We start from the raw sequence: 21,465 nt of genomic DNA on the forward strand, positions 1-21,465 counted from the left end.
TTATGTTCTTTTCAATTAAGAAATAAACATTTTTTAAAACTATCCTTCATTAAAATTTGATATCCAACATAAAAAAACTATTTAATTTTATTAAATGAAAAATATTTTAAAAAAAGTTTAATTAAATAAAATATAAGTAATTAAGATTTCCTTATATTTGAGAAGAAGGAAAAAAAAACGGTTGTTTCTTATATGTTCTAAAATAATTATCATTTATCTTTTTATTGAAATATTAATTACTTTTTTTATTTATACCCCTTAGAACTACTTACGTTGCATCGTTTCCCGGCAAAGAAGATTAATAGTAATAAGGTTTATTTAATAAAATTTTTAATTTCTCTCATCTATTTATTAGTTATTTCTTGTTTGTATAAAAACTTAAGATGATAGTTATAATGGAACAAAGGGTGTATCACTTTTAAATAATTAATAATGCAAAAATTAATAAATTTATTATATATAAATGGGTAAATATTTTTCAAGTGTAAAGGACTTTTATACATCTTCCTATCACTAATTTGTTAATGTAAGTGAAATTTGGTTAATATCTCAATTTGAATATTGTGAATAGAAAAAAAAAATATAACTAAGAGAAAATATCATATTAAAAATGACTAGTCAAATTTTTTATAAGAAATTAGCCATTAAAAAACTTAGTAAATATTTTGCATCAATAATATGATTCCAAAAATACAATCTTCTAATCACAAACAGTTATTATTATATATAATAAATTTATTGAATTATTATCTTTAAAATTATATAAATAATAATTTTTGCTAGTTAATAGTATAATTTTTTTACATTGAAAATGTAAAAAATTAAATTTATATAAATTTGTTATTAGATTATAATGTAGAAATTATTTATACAGTTAGTGTATTTAAATTAGATCATTTCTTTACGATACAGTATTAAATTTAATAGAATATAATTAGAGTGTAAAGATTTTTTACATTTTCACTAAATCATACATGATAATGATAATGTATGATAAAATTATTATCTTTCATAATAAATATTTAAAAGTGATATTTAAAGTAATTTGTAGTTGTTTTACAATATAAATATCTGCTAAAAATGTATGAAAACTAAATTTTATAATTTTTAAATTTAACTAAAATACACTTAGAATATAAAGATTTTATAATAGACTTTTTAAATTGTAATTTAATTATGAATTTTGGTCATTATATAATTAAAATTTATTAAATTTTATGAAATTATAAAAATATTTCTACTTAATTAATAAATAAAATTGTTTATGTTTGCAAATATATCAATGTTAAACAGATAAGCTTATTATTATTTTCTGCTATAAAGTAGGTTGCGTGTATATAACTTTCATACATATTTTAACGGTGTAAAATTTTATTACATTGTTTTTTAATTAAAAATTATTATGCGTGATAAATTGCTTAATTTTTATAATAATTACTTTATGCAGCAATGTATAATAATAATAATTTTTAATTAATTCAGAACATAGAAATTTTTATATTATGTGAATTATCCTATATCACTCTACATGCACTTAAAAGAGTTTTTTGTTTTTTTACTGCACTTAGAGAGTTTATAATATATCTACTTTTACATATTGAGAATTTGTATTAATATGAATGATGGAAAATAAAATTGATGGCTTGGAAGGAATGGTTGTTGTCCTGTGCTGTGCTGTTTTGAACGATTTGTGGGACCCGCATTAACGCGGCTTCAAGATAGTTACAGGGCATGAGGGGCAGGGGTTGATGCCTCATATGGATCCTGAATGCATGCATGAACTTCGTTGACGTTGACGTTGACGGTGACGGTGACGGAGTTAATTATAATCCTAACTATTATTAATGGTTTTGTATTCCATTATTGTTAAATTACTATAATTTATAATCTATCCATAAAATTAGAAAATTAATACGTCTAACTTTGGTTATATAAACTGGACGCATTTGGCAGTGGTAAAAAAACAAAATGAAATAAATATATAAGAAAAGATATAACCTTAGTTAAAAAAAGAAAAAGGATAAGATATAACCGAATTGGGAATGAAACTTTATTGTCTTTCTATTAATTTTGCTGTGGCATGCGTCCTTGTTGTTAAAATAAAATCATGAAGCACGCTTGATCATGCATTTTATATATACATATTACATTCAATGAATTTATCTAAACATTTTTTGTATACCTTTTTATTAAAAAAAAACATCTTTTATTGGTACACGCACCACTAAATTAAGAAAAATATTATGTTAATTTAGGATAAACATTTTCATTTATTAAAAAAACAAAAAAATGTGAAACGTAATTATTGTTACTTTTGTCATGTATGGTATGTGCATAAAATATATGCATAATGCTGTAAAAAAATATATGAATAATATACGTTACTATAATTTATTAATAATATATTATTCTTTTAGATCATATTGTGTGTTAGTATAATTAGATTATAACTAAATAACATATGCATTAACAACATAAAGAATTTTTTTTGCAATGTTGAATTATAAATTGTCATTTACGAAGGATTTGTTGGATTTTGAATAATTAGACAAATACTAGTAATATATATATATATATATATATATATATATATATATATATATTTGTCTAAATAATAAGTATTTTTTATTTGAAGTAATTATGTTTGAGTCAAATAAGATCATTATGGATGATAAATTTCTCCTTCAAGTATCTAAGGTGTTTATATCCTCAAGAGTCAAACAAAAAATTTCTCAATAAACTGAAATAATTTCTCATAAGTTAATCTATGACTTGGTGGTATAAACATATTATCTTGAACACAATCTATTTTATTAGTTGAAATTTATTAAAATAACAAAATTTTGTAAATTTTAGATCATATTTAATAATTATCTCTTAATTTTATAATTTTAAATATATTTTAACCAATAATCAAAGAAAGTATGTTTAAAAGAATATGTTAAATAATATATTCATAGCACTCCTCAAATGGTTTTCTTAAAAAAGACATATCTAGTATAATTTCTAATCAGATAATATTATAAAGGTTTTATTCGGATAGTACAAAGAAATTAAACTCATATATAACTAATTTAAAATTATATTTAATACAATTTTGAAATTAAAAAATTTAATAATTTATTATACATAATAATAATTTATAATTAAATAAAAATGTGTTAAGCTATTAATATCAGGGCATAGATTATTTATTGAATGTTTTTCTTATTGACAATTGGATGGGTTAGAGGAATCGGAAGAACGTGGTAAGTGTTAACGGTGTGATCCAAATGGGAAAATGAAGACAATAAATAACATCGTGGGAGAGAATCTGAGAACCTCATGGTATGAAACTTTGACGTTAATGTGTGTACCTAAACAATACGACATTTTTAAATAACCGCCGCATTGGAGCACATGGCCTCGCCTCACACACCACACTAACGTCTCATTTCCAACTATTCTTCTCATCTAATCTACTTATATTACAATATTCCATTCGAATAAAATCCCATGAACCATACCCTTCAAAGTCAAGTACCTTTTTCAATAGGAGTTTTTTTAACAACTAAGGATAATTTTTTATTTTGAAAATGCATATTTATATATAAAAAAGGTTAAGTAAAAAAAATCATTACATACAATATTATTTCATATTTCAATAATGTAATTGACTTTTATATATAAGGAAAAAGGTTATGCAATGTCATTCAATAAAAAAACTACTGTATATGATAAGTTTTACTAGTTTTTACAAAATTATTTTAAAAATTATATTAATAATAATTTTTAATTGAATAAAAATATAAAACTATCATGAATTTTTTATATATTTTTAAAACTATATTACTAATCGCATAGATAAACTATAATCAAAATTAAGTTTAATTAATAGTTTTAAGTTTAAATCTTATATATAATTACGCTCTCGAAGAGGGAATTTAATTTGTCACTCAATAATTTTACCTCACTTAAATAGGATTATGTTAATAAATGTTAACAACACATTCTTTTCAGCGGTTAAAGATGTATTGAAATGTTAAAAAGAGCCTCACTATTATTTTTCTTATAAGAGAAACATGTTATATATTAAGAACAAGAAAAATTCCAAACTTGCTACTAGTATTGTTCACACTAACTTTTTACCCTGTGGAGCCTCTAACCTAACTACGATTCAAGACTCACCTTATCATAAAGTGTCTAGAGAAATCATTATCCATCAGATTTCCAGTACATCTGCTTTATAAGCATAGAAAATGACAGAATAAAAGATGACTTTTATACACTGGGACACTATTTAATCTCCTAATAGTATAAAGTTTATTCGGCAAACTCCTCTAATCTCGGATAACTACTACTTAATGATTGCAAGTTACAACAACTCTAAAAATATATGAAGCAGTCATGGGTACGAGGCCAATCTTGTGTATTCAGTTGATGCAACTGGCAAATATGATATGCATTATTAATTAATAATTCAGTAATCAATAGTCGGTGTAAGTTTGGATTTTTGTGTGTTTCGCTTCTAAGCATTTGCTATGCCTGGACAGTTTCTGTTATGTTTATTCTTTTGCTTCAAATCCTGCCCGGAATCTTGATGGATTTTCAAGAATATAAACATGGAAATATATATGTTGATGTGATATTTCCTTAGTTGTGATGACGATTAAGATTAAGTATTAAGTATTGATTCCTTTTTGGTGATTGATCTAAGAAATGAACTTTGTTTTTTTATTGGCTTCCTATCCACTCCAAGAACTATCTAGCAGTCAATGTACCGAAGTTTTCTAAATTAAACTGTTCTAACAATAGTTTATGTTAAATTGAAAAAATTATTGACTGAGTCGCGGATAATGTCATTTTCTTTAAGACGTTACGTGGCACTGCCAAAAATTGTGCAAGCAGACTATCAATCACGAAGTCCTCAGGATAAAACAGCCCAGATCACTGTATAAGATTCTCACTGCAATGAGAGAACCTTTTCTAGAATTACACCCTCTTGTATGACTTGAAAAGTCACTCTAACAGCCAACCAAAAATATGACTTGAAAAGTCACTCTAATAGCCAACCGAAAAATATGACTTGAAAAGTCACTACTATAGCCAACCGAAAATATGACTTAAAAAGTCACTCTTATAGCCAACCGAAAAATATGACTTAAAAAGTCACTCTTATAGCCAACCGAAAATATGACTTAAAAAGTCACTGTTATAGCCAACCGAAATTTTAGAGCGACAGAAAGAAAGAGGGAGAAGTTTGCCGAAAATGCATTGGCTGAAATATGTGAAGGAGAAAGAAAAGTTGAGGAAATGCTTCTCAACTGGGACAAGGAAAAATGAAGAAATGAGCTCTCTATATATAGTGAGTGAAACATTATTCAAGTGTTTATCCTGAGCGATGTGGGACTTGAAGCCTTTTTTTTTCTTTCTTTTTTTTCTCTCTCTTTTTTTTTAACTTTCATCCACATTCTCCTTTGTTCTAACAATCCCCCACTTGAAATTTGAAAAGAAGATTTTCGAGGATTTCATAAAATTGTGCATAAACAAAGGTGTCATACAACTTGAACTTTTGCATAGTGAGTAAGATTCAGATTTTACTAGAGTGAATCGAAGTCTTGAACTCTATCTCTGACATCAAACCTCACACAACCTTTTCATAGGTGTATTCTATAAAGTCCATGCGTTAAAGGTCATGCACGTCTATCCCGGTATAGTGAACGCTCTAGAAATTTTTGCCCAAAATTTCATATGAAGCAGCCCCCACTTCAACATTCACATAGGTGAGTCTATCAAGAGTACTCCTGTAGCCTAGGTACTCCACTCAACATAGAGTATAGATCTCATTAAGAATTACGAATTTTTTATCATAACTCATCCTCTTGTTACTTCAAGAATCATGCTGCTTTCACTTATAACAGCATGTTCATCTCATATCACTTCATAACTTGTTATTACCCATTGAACCTAGTTCTTGGGATCTCCAGTCATATAGGTCGGGTTACCATCATGAATGATCATCACAGTAAGGGCAATAGTCCTATTCTTTTAAAAGTGTTATGGACTTTCTCTCTAGCTAATCCTTTCGTCAAAGGATCTGCTAAATTATCATAAGTGCGTACGTGATCCACTCTAACAGCTCCTGTTGAGAGTAATTCTCTAACAGTGTTATGCTTACGACGTATCTGTCATTTCTTACCATTGTAATAACGGTTCTCAATTTTTGCAATAGCCGCGGTACTATCACAATGGATCAACACAGCTGGTATCGGTCTTTCCCATAACGGAATCTCTGCAAGTAAGCTTCTCAGCCAACTTGCTTCCTCACTAGCAGTTGCTAGTGCTATCATCTCAGATTCCATAGTGGACTGAGCTAAGATAGTCTGTTTCTTTGACTTCCAAGAAACAGCCCCACCAGCTATGCTAAATATATAGCCGCTGGTTGCTTTGGAATCATCTGAAAGAGTGTTCCAATCTGCATCGTTGTATCCTTCAAGTACAACGGGAAACCTTTTATAATGTAATCCAAGGTTTATGGTTCTTTTAAGGTACCTCATTACCCTTTCAATGGCGTGCCAGTGCTCCATACTAGGTCTACTGGTAAACCTGCATAATAATCCCACAACATAGGCTATGTCAGGTCTAGTACAATTAGTGGCATACCTAAGGTTGCCAATGATACTTGCGTACTCAGTTTGTCGTATACCTTCACCAGTGTTCTTAAACAGTTTTACACTTGGATCATATGGTGTACTAGCAGTTTTACAGTCAAAGCAATCATATTTCTTTAAGATCTTCTCAATGTAGTGAGATTGATCCAGAGAAATTCCCTCTTTTGACCTAGTAATCTTAATACCAAGGATTACACTTGCTTTTCCGAGGTCTTTCATATCAAAGTTGTTACACAACAATGATTTCACATCGTTCACTACATGAATATTTGAACCAAATATGAGAAGGTCATCGACATATACACATATTATAGTGCAAATATTATTTACAGATTTGTAGTAAATGCATTTGTCACTTTCATTCACCTTAAACCCATTCGAGACTATTAAGTTATCAAACTTTTCATGCCACTGCTTAGGTGCTTGTTTTAGACCATACAAAGATTTATCTAACTTGCAGACTTTACCTTCTTGTCCATGAATCACAAACCCTCCAGGTTGCTCCATATAGATTTCCTCTTCCAATTCACCATTTAAAAAAGCAGTTTTAACATCCATTTGGTGTACCACTAGACTGTGAATAGCAGCAAGAGATATTAGCACCCGAATAGATGTTATTCTAGTAACTGGTGAAAAGGTGTCGAAGAAATCCACATTCTTTCTTTGCCTAAAACCCTTGGCTACAAGGTGAGCCTTGTATTTATCCATAATACCATCAGGTTTTAGTTTCTTTTTCAAGATCCATTTACAACCAATTGGGTTGCAACCAGGAGGCAAGTTTACTAAATGCCAAGTCTTGTTAGATTCTAAAGAATCCATCCCATCATTAATGGCTTCTTGCCACAAGTCAGCATCCAAAGAAGACAAAGCTTCTTGGAGGTTTGATGGATCCTCCTCTAATGTATAGGCCATATAATCGGGCCCATAATCTTTAGCAATTCTTGCTCTCTTACCTCTTCGAGGCTTTATATCTGGTTCTGGTTGTGCAAGATTTTCACTACTAATAGCAGGAAGATAATTGGATGAAGTACCCTCACTATTCCTTAATTTAAAAGGAAATTTATTTTCATAAAAATCAGCATCATTTGACTCTATGATCACTTTTGCGTTTAGGTCATAAAACCTATACACTTTGCTATTAATAGCATAACCAATGAACACACATTCATAGGCTCTACTTGCAAGTTTAACCCTCTTGGGGTCTGGGATCCTTACATAGGCCAGACATCCCCAAGTTCTCAAATAAGACAAATTTGGTTGTCTTTTCTTTAATATCTCATAGGGAGATGTCTTGCTTTTTGATTTGGGGATTCTATTTAGCACATAACAAACAGTTAATAAAATTTCGCCCAACCAAAAAGATGTTGCACTAGAACTCAACATAATAGCTACAACTAATTCTGTTAAGGTTCTGTTCTTTCTTTCAGCTTTACCGTTCATTTTAGGTGAATATGGAGCAGCTGTCTCATGTATGATTCCATGCAAATTATAAAACTCATTAAACAAACTGGAATCATACTCTGTGCCTCTATCACTTCGAAGTTTCTTAATTTTCTTATTGAATTGATTTTCAATTTCTATTAGATATAACTTAAACATGTCAAGCGCTTCACTTTTATTTTTCATAAGATATACATATCTATAATCAGAGCAGTCATCAATAAAAGTGATAAAATATCGCTTTCCATTTCTGGTCAACGTTCCATCAAATTCACATATATCAGAATGTATTAAATCCAATGGCTCAGATTCTTTAACTACTGATTTATGTGATTTCTTAGTTATTTTAGATGGACTGCAAAAAACACATTTTTCAAAGTGATTTGAAGATAGCTTTGGAATAAAACCTAAGTTACTCATGTTAGATATGCAACGACTATTTATATGACAAAGTCTAGAATGCCAGATATTAAAATCACACAGCATGTAAGCAGAAGGAGAAACTTTATTAATATCAAGATTCAATTTGAACATGCCATCAGTGGCGTACCCTTTCCCTATAAATACCTCATTCTTGGTCAAAGTAAATAAATTTGCACCTATGGTCTGAGTAAACCCAGCCTTGTTTAAAAGAAAACCAGAAACTAGATTCTTTCTCATCTCTGGAGTATGCATCACATCTTTGAGAATCAAAGTCTTTCCAGAGGTAAACTTCAGTTCAACATCTCCAGTTCTAGCAACAGTAGTGGTGTGGGAATCACCCAGCAACACTTTCTTATTTTCAACATTCGTGTATGTTTTAAACATAGCACGATCATAGCAGACATGGCAGGAGGCGCCAGTGTCTACCCACCATCCATCTAATCCTCCAATCATATTGATCTCAGTTATCACAGCTATGTATGACTCTTGAGCAATTTTCTGTATCTCATGGGATTGAGACTCTACTGATTTATCATCAGTCATTTGATACTTGAGGTAGCGGCTAACAACATACTTTTTAGTCCCAGCTTCCTCAGTATCATACTTCTCTTCCAGAGCCAGCCAAACTAATTTGGCAGACTTATATGGGCTATAATAATCATAGAGATCATCAGCTAACCCATTCAGAATGAAATTCTTGCATAGGTAATCATTTTCATCCCAAAGAGCTAATTCCATAGTCATTTTATCATTCACTTCCTTCTCAGCATCTTTAGGCATCACTGGAATATCAATGTTAAAAAACATAGGCAACTTTTCTCATAGTTAAAGAAAACATCATCTTTTGTTGCCAACGTTTGAAATGATACCCTTCAAATCTAAAAGGTTTGTTGAGGTCATTGCTGTTCGAGCCAGTAATATCTACGGTAGCCATAGCAGAGCCGAAATCGTCTTAAAATTGTTGTAACAATAGTTTATGGCAAACCAAAAAAATTACTGGCTGAGTCGCGGACAATGTCGCTTTCTTTAAGACATTTCGTGGCACTGCCAAAAATTGTGCAAGCCACGAAGTCCCCAGGATAAAACAACCCAGATCACTGTATAAGATTCCCACTGTACTGAGGGAACCTTTTCAAGAATTACTCCCTCTTGTATGACTTGAAAAGTCACTCTAAAGCCACCCGAAAATATGACTTGAAAAGTCACTCTAACAACCAACCAAAAATATGACTTGAAAAGTCACTCTAATAGCCAACCGAAAAATATGACTTGAAAAGTCACTACTATAGCCAACCGAAAATATGACTTAAAAAGTCACTCTTATAGCCAACCGAAAAATATGACTTAAAAAGTCACTCTTATAGCCAACCGAAAATATGAATTAAAAAGTCACTGTTATAGTCAACCGAAATTTTAGAGCGACAGAAAGAAAGAGGGAGAGGTTTGCCGAAAATGCATCGGCTAAAATATGGGAGGGAGAAAGAAAAGTTGAGGAAATGCTTCTCAACTGGGACAAGGAAAAATGAAGAAATGAGCTCTCTATATATAGGGAGTGAAGTGAAACACTATTTAAGTGTTTATCCTGAGCGATGTGGGACTTGAAGCCTTTTTTTTCTTTCTCTTTTTTTTAAACTTTCATCCACATTCTCCTTTGTTCTAACATAAACTAGTCCGATGTAAAAATTACAATAAAGTAAACGGCTAAAAGTAATAAAAGAATTTGAAAGAGATTGGTGAAATAAGCCAGATAAACAAGATAACTAATGCAAATAATATGCAGGAAAATGATTGGACTTTATGTATTGATGTTTGTCTGTCTCTTACAATATGATAGGGCCTATTTATAATGATCGACTAACCGTTACAATAGCTATAACATTATTAAAAATCTCTTAAATCTAAGAGATCATGGCTATCATCCCTTCAACCACTCCCTTGTCCGTCAAGTTGACTTCCACGTCCTCTGAAAACAAGCTACACACTATTCAAAGTGTTTCATCTAAGTCGTTTTACCATTTTTCCCATTTCAGCCATGTCAGTTGTCTCAATCGGCTTCCTTCCATAGCAAATAAGAAGTTGTTGCTCCAACGGCTAACTTTTTAGGTGTTAACATAACTATCTTCATTATCCTAAGTTATTTGAATTTTGAATTCTATCTCCTTGAAAGAAGATAGGAAAATATCTAGATAACCAAGAGCTTTTGAACCCGACAACCATATTTCAAGTTTTGAAATACAATTTTCATTTTTATCTTTTATTTCTCTTATCTTTTGCGACCGATCTTGGCCCTTTTCCTTATAAAATTCTCCAACTGCTTCGCTTCTCTTCTCGATCCCAATCTTCAGAAAAAAAACCTAACCTAACATCATGTTAGTTGCTTCTGAGCAACAGTTTCGTTTGTTCGCTTAAACCTTATTCCACCATAGACACTTTCACCGCCTTCAATGAGCAACACCAAGAGTTTTTTTTAGGTCCTTGCTACCTTAATGAAGGTGAGAGTACTGACAAAACGACTAAGAAGTTGTTTAATCATGAGAAAAATCCCCTTCCCATTACTTACAACTAGTATGGGATCCATAAATTCCCTTCCAGCTTTCACACCTAGCGAAGACCTTTTCCAGAATATCAGACTTGGTTAAAGAGGGTTCCTGCTTCCTACAACAATGAATGGAAGGAATAAGAAATTTATGATATGATCATGTTGTCAGTCGCTGATATGCACTGGCCTTGGGATGTGTTGGTCGGAATCTTAGGGTTTTGATCAATCGCTATCAACGGATTTATGCTTCCTAAAGCTATGGTTGGCCTAACTCTCCTAGATGTAGTGGTTATTCTCAAATTTTTGATTTATGGCAAGGAGTTGTTGCCACTCTTTGGGACATGTTGCATTCCTTCCACTACCCTTGGCATCAAATTTTAAAAAGATGAATCTAGGTATTCCAAATTCATGCTTTTGAACGCCAAGAATAGTGGCGTTGTCTCATCAGGTGAGCACCACACATTCCTTTTGGTTTTCTGGGTACTTCATCTATACTGGCTTAGTGGGAGAAGTTAGCGAATATTGCAAAATTGTGTTGGCTATTACAGGGGTAGTTTCCATCTTCTTAGCAACCTTGAAGATGACTGAATTGAGTACAACACTGCTTTTGGTCCAATTTGGTTTTTTGATCCTTTGGGCAAAACTATATTTTCCAGACACCCTCTATCCTGGGACTAGTCAGTTAGAAACCAAACAAGAGGATGTGTTTTATGGGCAATCCTTAATTCGCAAGGAATAACTGGGCATCAACTTTAACCAGTCGTTGTCTCTTATTTGGCGTAAAGCCTATATCAAGGAGCAACAAACTAAATGTTGAGGCTTATTATCCTCACTATTTTGCAAGGCAATTTGGTCTAGTGCAATCTATCTCCAAGATACTAAGATGCCATATTTGTCTTTCAATCAATCTATGCACTTCTTGTTAGCAGAATGAGATTTCTACAATTTTGGAAGACATCAAAGACAAGCTTCACTATTTTGTGTTCAAGCGTTTTGCTTTTAGTCCTAACAATGTAGACTTATTCTCAAAATGGTGGGGAATTATATCGGCTACTTTATTTCCTGGATCAACAATCGATTTTCTTGTGAAGCTGATTAATGACATGTATAATGATGAATTGCCATCTCCTACCATCATCAAGCGTAGTCAAAAGAGGAAGGTTGCATCTAGTTCAATTGTATGAGAAGGTTTTCTCACATTTTTGTTTGATTTCCTAACTTTGTATATTTTCTCCTTGCCCACCTCTATCTTCTTTCTACAGATCCACCTTCAGGTTCTACAGGGTTTGATCCAAACGATGTAGATGCTTTACCTGAATCTCATGAGCTTTGACCAATTCCCACATCGGCTGGTGGATCTAGGCGACAAACTTGTCAGTTGAAGACACTCCACAATTCTATTTCTAGATCAGCATATAAGCATCAATGCGACACTTCTAAGATCTCTGAGCAGATTTCAAATCCCTCTCTTTCATTTTCTTTATGAATTACCATTCGATATTGCTATATTCCATAAAACCCCCGTTGTCTCAAGTTGAGAGCACGAGGAATAGAAATGATAAAGAAAAGGCAAAGGAGCTTTTTAAGGAACTTCCTCCAACTCTAAATACTCGTATGGCCAAAATGATTGAGAAAACGAATCCAAGAAAACACAAAGATGACTCAGCTACTCCTACTGGATCAGCCGATTCTATCCCTATTCTAAGAAATTCTTCCATACTAGATGAAGTGTTGTTTGAATATTTATAGTCTCCTATGACTATTCCTTTAGTTCCTCAAGATGGATCTCCACTTTTAAAGTGTAAAAAATATATGCAAGTGATGTGCCATCATTTTCTTCTATTTTCTAAACCCTTTTTGCACCATTTTAATTACTGATTGGTCTTAATGGTCAATTAATTAAGTAGTTTTATTATTTGGGCTCATTTAGCTAATTTGATGTTTTTAATCTAATTTCAGGAATTAATGAAACATTGGGCTTAATCCGGATTTTGGTTGTGGACTTGAAGAGGGCAAATAAAGCAGCGCTTACCTTAGTTAATTTCTAATTAGGAAATTGTCGCAACGTGCCTTTCGCGGGCGAGCGAAGGCGAGGCTCACGGGTGCGCTTTCCAAAGGAGGAAAGATGCGCGGAGTCGCCACCAACGTTTATTTGTGGAGAACCTCGGGAAAACCGAAGGAAACCGGTCAAAATGAAAATTCTAAGTTCGGGAGTTGTATTTACGCTTGAGGAAGGTATTAGCACCTCTCATGTTTGTCTCAAAGGACAACAGCCTATTCTTTAGAATTGTGGAAATTGTGTTACCTTAACTTTTATTTCTTTTTATTTTTTGAGGTCGACAAAAGCGGGGCTTTTGCTCCTACCTACCCTCCATCAAAGAGGAAATCAGACCTACGTAGTTCTTTCTTAAGCGTGAATCAAGCGATTCTTTTTTACTTGAAAAGTGATCATTTTAAGGCGTTGGACCTTAAAAATGATCCATTTTACTTGGTAAGAAACTGAAATGATAAACTTTCAAAACCCTATTTTTTTTTTGTGGACGAGCTTGACTAGGCGAGTTGATTTTAGCCTTAGTTTCACTTTAGTTTTTAGTCAATTCAATTAAGAATGAGAAATCCTAAAGAGAAAACGTCCAATTGATTTTTTGTGCTTCATTTTACTAAAAGATATTTTTTTATTATTATATTATTATTTTACCTCTTTTTTGATTTCCAACTTGGTTACGGCATGACCGAACGGTCGGAATTCATTTTAACCGAAATTAACGGATGATACAATTCAAATGTTCGGTGGAAATTTATTTTATTTTTAGATTAGGCGCGAAATGACTTAAATAAATGACTGAAGCACGTCAAAAGGGGGTACGGAAAGTAAATGAAACGAGAATAAAAGTACACAAAACAAATGGGGACCACCACGGGTACATAGAATGAATTGAAAAGCTTGATTTGGAAACTTACCCATTGAAGAACGAAGAACGGATGAAGAACGGTGAATAACGGAGGAAAACTTTCACGGATTTGCTTACGGAAACATCTCGGAAGCGTTACGGAAGCACCTCGGCTTGGATTTTCTTCACGGAAACAATTTTTTTCACCCAAAACAGCTGAAATACCTCACCAGGGGCATCCCGGATCCTTAGAACAGCCCCCTTCAGCCTATTTATAGGAAAAAAGGGGGAGGAGGTTGTCGCCCAGCTCGCCCAGGCGAGCTGGGTTGCTTCCTCCAGAAGCAATCCAGCTTCAAAAAAACATTCTAGAAGGCCTAATTCAAAATTTCGAAATTGTTATTTGCACCCCCCGAATTTTGATAAGTTCACCCCCCTTCTTTCGTAATTTACGGAAAAGTTACGTAAGCCTTACGGAAGCATATAGGACTTGATTTTATTCTTTTTTTTCTCTTCCCTCTCACCCGTATTAAGTTAATTATGCTTATTTAGGGTTATGGGAATTTTACGGAAGCATTACGGGTGTCCCAGAAGCCCCAGAATCCCATTTTTAAACAAAACGGGGGGTGTGGTGGCCACCTAGCTTGCCCAGGCGAGCTAGGTTGCTTCAACCTTAAGCAAGAAATTGCCCAGAAACCTCTAGAAGGGCCTAGATTCGAAAATTACTATTTACACCCCTATTTTACTAAATACACCCCTTTACCTTTTTTGGTAATTCTTTTTCCATAACGTTACGAAACTTTACGAATTTCGTAACGATACTTATTTTTCTTCTGCAAGGTTACGAATCTTCATGGATTATGTATTTACTCTTTTTTAGCTTTCGAAGAAGTTACGAAAACTCACGGATTGCGAAAAACACCTCCTTTCGATTTCCGTCACATTACGGAATTTTCACGGATCGCGTAAGCCTGCTTCCTTTTGATTTTCGGCACGTCTCGGGACTTCACTTATTGTGCAACAAAGGGTGCCAAGTATCTCGAAGCGGCCAATCAAAGGTTGTATATCATCAAATAATAATCCCCGGACGAAATTAAGGTATGACAGTTGCCCCTCTTTACTTACCTCTCATCGGAGATAAGAGGAAAGCAAAGATAAGACACTGATTTCGTCCGTCCTTCCCTTTCCGTGATGACGATTCTTGTTTCTACTCCTTCTTTTTTTGTTGTACAACACAAAACAAAATACAAACAACAACAAGAAAACCGAATATAATATACATATACACATGTTTGGCGAAGGAACCGATCCGGAAAATAACAGAAAAACATATTTCCCAGTCACCAGAGGCTCCGCGCTTGATGACGGAGGACACATGAACAGCGCTAGGCAATGACATTCATGGGGCTCCGAATAAAAGTGGAGAATGGAGAATTGGCGAACAGCGCTAGGCAATGACATTCGCGGGGCTCCAGACTCAAAGGTGGAGGACACATGAACAGCGCTAGGCAATGACATTCATGGGCTCCGAAAAAAGTGGAGAATGGAGGATTGCACTAGAGGGTCCACACTTAGGCAATCATGAAGCATAGCTCCAAACTCTTTGGGTGGAGGATGCATGAACAGCGTTAGGCAATGACATTCACGGGGCTCCGAAAAAAAGTGGAGAATGGAGAATTGGCAAACAGCGCTAGGCAATGACATTCGCGGGGCTCCAGACTCGAAGGTGGAGGACACATGAACAGCGCTAGGCAATGACATTCATGGGGCTCCGAAAAAAGTTGAGAATGGAGGATTGCACTAGAGGGTCCACACTTAGGCAATCATGAAGTATAGCTCCAAACTCGAAGGTGGAGGACACATGAACAGCGCTAGGCAATGACATTCATGGGGCTCCGATAAAAGTGGAGAATGGAGAATTGGCGAACAGCGCTAGGCAATGACATTCGCGGGGCTCCAGACTCGAAGGTGGAGGACACATGAACAGCGCTAGGCAATGACATTCATGGGGCTCCGAAAAAAGTGGAGAATGGAGGATTGCACTAGAGGGTGCACACTTAGAAAATCATGAAGCATAGCTCCAAACTCGAAGGGTGAAGGAAATATGAACAACGCTAGGCAATGACATTCATGGGGCTCCGAAAAAAGTGGAGAATGGAGGATTGCACTAGAGGGTCCACACTTAGGCAATCATGAAGCATAGCTCCAAACTCGAAGGGTGGAGGACACATGAATAGCGCTAGGCAATGACATTCATGGGACTCCGAAAAAAGTGGAGAATGGAGGATTGCACTTGAGGGTCCACACTTAGGCAATCATGAAGCATAGCTCCAAACTCGAAGGTGGAGGACACATGAATAGCGCTAGGCAATGACATTCATAGGGCTCCGAAAAAAGTGGAGAATGGAGGATTGCACTAGAGGGTCCACACTTAGGCAATCATGAAGCATAGCTCCAAACTCGAAGGTGGAGGACACATGAACAACGCTAGGCAATGACATTCATGGGGCTCCGAAAAAAGTGGAGAATGGAGGATTGCACTAGAGGGTCCACACTTAGGCAATCATGAAGCATAGCTCCAAACTCGAAGGTGGAGGACACATGAACAACGCTAGGCAATGACATTCATGGGGCTCCGAAAAAAGTGGAGAATGGAGGATTGCACTAGAGGGTCCACACTTAGGCAATCATGAAGCATAGCTCCAAACTCAAAGGTGGAGGACACATGAACAGCGCTAGGCAATGACATTCATGGGGCTCCGAAAAAAGTGGAGAATGGAGGATTGCACTAGAGGGTCCACACTTAGGCAATCATGAAGCATAGCTCCAAACTCGAAGGTGAAGGACACATGAACAACGCTAGGCAATGACATTCACGGGGCTCCGAAAAAAGTGGAGAATGGAGGATTGCACTAGAGGGTCCACACTTAGGCAATCATGAAGATTAGCTCCAAACTCGAAGGTGGAGGACACATGAACAGCGCTAGGCAATGACATTCATGGGGCTCCGAAAAAAGTGGAGAATGGAGGATTGCACTAGAGGGTCCACACTTAGGCAATCATGAAGCATAGCTCCAAACTCGAAGGTGGAGGACACATAAACAACGCTAGGCAATGACATTCATGGGGCTCCGAAAAAAGTGGAGAATGGAGGATTGCACTAGAGGGTCCACACTTAGGCAATCATGAAGCATAGCTCCAAACTCGAAGGTGGAGGACACATGAACAGCGCTAGGCAATGACATTCATGGGGCTCTGAAAAAAGTGAAGAATGGAGGATTGCACTTGAGGGTCCACACTTAGGCAATCGTGAAGCATAGCTCCAAACTCGAAGGTGGAGGATACATGAACAGCGCTAGGCAATGACATTCATGGGGCTCCGAAAAAAGTGGAGAATGGAGGATTGCACTAGAGGGTCCACACTTAGACAATCATGAAGCATAGCTCCAAACTCGAAGGTGGAGGACACATGAACAGCGCTAGGCAATGACATTCATGGGGCTCCGAAAAAAGTGGAGAATTGAGGATTGCACTTGAGGGTCCACACTTGGGCAATCATGAAGCATAGCTCCAAACTCGAAGGTGGAGGACACATGAACAGCGCTAGGCAATGACATTCATGGGGCTCCGAAAAAAGTGGAGAATGGAGGATTGCACTAAAGGGTCCACACTTAGGCAATCATGAAGCATAGCTCCAAACTCGAAGGTGGAGGACACATGAACAACGCTAGGCAATGACATTCATGGGGCTCCGAAAAAAGTGGTTTGTTGGCAGGAGCGAACGGTCCACCGGGTTTTTCCACCTAAAGGCAAACATGCTTTTTGCAAAGAAAAATAAATCATTCGCGAGAGCACCATATCTTAGAGAAACAATATACTTGTGCCTAGGGTAATCTTTCTTGTAACTGAGAATGAAGGGCAGGATGTCAACTTTTAGCTTTTAAATGAACATGCAGGGGAAACATCGGGCTAAGCTGAAAATAAATCACTCATAGTGTGTAAAACTCACACAGGCAAGTGTTTTATCCTATTCCCAAACCATAACTGCACCATGACTTTATTTTGCACACGACTTCCTATCGAATCAAAGATCAAACGTACGATCACGGACCAATAGGATTTTCTCGAGGGTAGTGTTTTTGGAGAGGAAGCTGGGTGTTTCGGTCTTTTCCTCTTTGTTCAGGTGGGGTGGGATATCGCCAGTTGAGAACGACCTTGAATGGCAATCTGAATGGAAGAGGCACCAAAAATGGGTTTTCCTTTGCCGGCAGTCCCTTACCTTGCTGAAAATTTATCTGCTCTGAAGATCTTCCGTTCTCTTTCTTTCATTGATCAAGAATTGCCTCTTTTCCCTTTTTACTTCCTTTCGATCTTTGATCGGGAATCCTTCTTTCCTTTCTTTTGTTCTTTTCTTTATTTTCATCTTTTTCTTTTTCTTTCTTTCCATTTATTCCTTTTCTTTCTTTTCACTTCTCCTTCCCCATCCCTTTGTTTGGGATATCGGGTTTTAGCATTCTATTCGCTCTCCCTTGAGGAGATTCCGCTGTCCTTTGCTTCGGGGAAGGAATGAGGATTCTTTTTTATAGGCCAAGGTTAAAAAAGGTCTAAGGTTATGTTTCAATGGGGTCTTTTATCGTGGGAACCCAATCTTGATATCTGGGGCGAAACAAATTTTGGTGTCAAGGTGTCGATTTCGGGTCGAACTTCCATATTGTTCTATAAGGCATGCGTGACAATGATGATTTGAAAACAACGTGCAAAATTAGTCATGGCTATAGCCAGGTGGGCACTCAAGCATCCCGTTTATGGCATTGTGATACTACGGTTGGGAATTTACACAGACAGACCCAACGTTTCCAAGTTATGTTCTTTCATCAGTTCAATGAATTCATCCATTCTTATCTCGGTTTATTCCGGAAAATAAACTCTTAGCATCAATCCCTTGTTTCCAGAAGATACGTTTGCTCTTTACGAATGATTTATATTTCTTAACTATAACATGTCAACCTTCGTGGTTTTTCTTTCTTTTTCCTTTTTGTTTCATTTTTATATATTCACAAAATTATACACCTATGGTCCTCTATGAAGAAATTTTCTTTGTATATCTACACTCTTGTACATAACAAACTCTTTCTGTATATGCATTGGAACTCTCTCTCTTTACGTCACACGGTCAAACCCTATTTACATTCAAAGATCTTTTTCGTTTTTCTCCAACGCACACCTATGGTTCATACAAAAGTTTCTTTATATACACTCGTTGCTCACACACACAAGAATTTCTCTACACGTATTTTTTATAAAAAACCCTTCTATGCACATTTTCCTTTTTCTTTACATACGCAGACATTTTATTCACAACACTTCTCTTTTTTTTTTTTATCATGATCTTGGTTTATTTTATTTTTAGGACGACGTTCCCAAATGAGAAATTCTACGCGATTCCAGAATTTCAACAGACACTATTAACAACAACGAAACGTAACGACTCAAACGATATGTATGCACAAAACAAATGACAATCGCAACAACAAAAAAAACAAACGTTAATCCCTCAAGTCATAGAAATAAAATAACATGTAAATGATAAAGGATGAAACATAAAAGAACATGAATCTGGGGATCCCACAGTCATGTGGCTCCGCATGCCACCAGACTCTTGGGTCACGGTAACAAAATGTGGGGTGGTCGACAAAAGCAAGGCTTTTGCTCCTACGTATCCTCAATTTGTGATGAGGAACTCAGACCTACGTAGTTGTTGATAACTGTGAGACTAAAAATAGTCTCGGTGTTTTCTTCACTAAAATGCGAACATGCTTTAGTAAAGAGACAAAACTTCCAACTGATCAGAGCAACATATGCTTTTTGGATGAAAAACAATGTGTCTATCGGGGAAGGAGAGTATGCTGATGAAATTTTCTCATAACCGTAAATGAGATTTTGGATGTTAGCATTTCGTTTCTAAATGACCATTTAGAGGAAGCACTGGGTTCAACAAAAAATAGGAGAAAATCACTCAAAGTGTATCAATCTCACATAGGTAAGTGTTTTATCCTAATTCCGAACCATAAATATGTCATGACTTGATTTTGCAAATCATTTCCTATCAAATCAAAGATTACATGCGTGATCATGGATCAATAGGACTTATTTTGGGAATGGTTTTTAGGTGGGGAATTTGGCTTTGAGTGTTTTTGTCGTTTCCTTTTCTGTTTTTGTTTAGTGCATGGCGAGAAAGTCGTTTGCGCACAGGATTTTGTCGGCAATCAAAGGGAGAGGACCACTTTAGGTCGTGGTTTCCTTTTTCTTGGTGACAATTCTGTACTGTTCAGATATTGTCTGGTCCAAAGACCTTTCTGGATGTTTCTTCTGTTTTCTTCCGATCCTTGATCGGGAATTTTCTTTCCTTTTTTGCTTTCTCCCACTCTTTGATTGGGAATTTTTCTTTTTTTTTCTTTTTTTTCTTTTCGTTTTCCGAGGGCAAGGATTGACATTCTCACCCTGGGTCAAGGTTTATGATAAGTTGGGATTTTGGCTCAAGGCTTGTAGAACGGCTGATCATGATATATGTCAGGGTTTGGCCAGCGGTTCGGGGATAAAGGGGATGTCCTACATTATTTCCATGATACACATGCAACAATGATGATTAGGAAATTTTATGCAAAACTGGTCATGCATGCACCCATGTGGACACTCAAGCATCAAGTTTTTATGGTCATGTGACACTAGGGCTCAAGATTCATTTTCACTATTTTAAGTCAACCCACTGTTTCCAAAATATGTTCTTTTATCAAATCATGCATTCATCCGAGTCCCTTTTGGGTGTTCGGAAAATTTTCACAGCATTCACTCTTCAGGTGTATACACATTTTTTTTTCAGAAAATGGTTAAGATCAGTAAAATCTTTCAAAGAAAAGTTGGAAATTATCTTTTTTCACAAGCATGTTGTTTTTTAGCTAGACAACTTTTATTTTTTATATCTTTTTTATTTTCTATTTTTTTCTTCCTTCTTATTCTTTTCTTGCTCGCTCTCTTTTTGCTCTTTTTTTTTCCATGAGATATTTTGCTACCTAAACATACGTATATTTTTGTGAAGTATTTTGCTATATACATGCGTGTCCCAGGTATCTTGCTACCTAAACATACATATATATGTTTTGTGAGATATTTTTGCTATATACATGCATATCCAAGGTATCTTATAACCTAAACATACATATATATATTTTGTGAAGTATTTTTGCTACATACATGCATATTCAAGGTATCTTTCTACCTAAACATACATATATATATATTGTGAAGTATTTTTTTGCTGCTACATACATGCATGTCCAAGGTATCTTTCTACCTAAACATACATATATATACATACATATATATATATATATGTATATAAATTGTTTTTTGTGAGTTATGACTACCTTTCGAGCTTGTGCTTGTTTTATTTAAATTCGTAGGATCATGAGCAACTAGGTGTGTCCTGCTATGACTTGAGAAACAAAGGTGATCAAATAACAAGCAG

The sequence above is a fragment of the Glycine soja genome, chromosome 12 (assembly GCF_004193775.1).
Source record: "Glycine soja cultivar W05 chromosome 12, ASM419377v2, whole genome shotgun sequence".
Lineage (NCBI taxonomy): Eukaryota > Viridiplantae > Streptophyta > Magnoliopsida > Fabales > Fabaceae > Glycine > Glycine soja.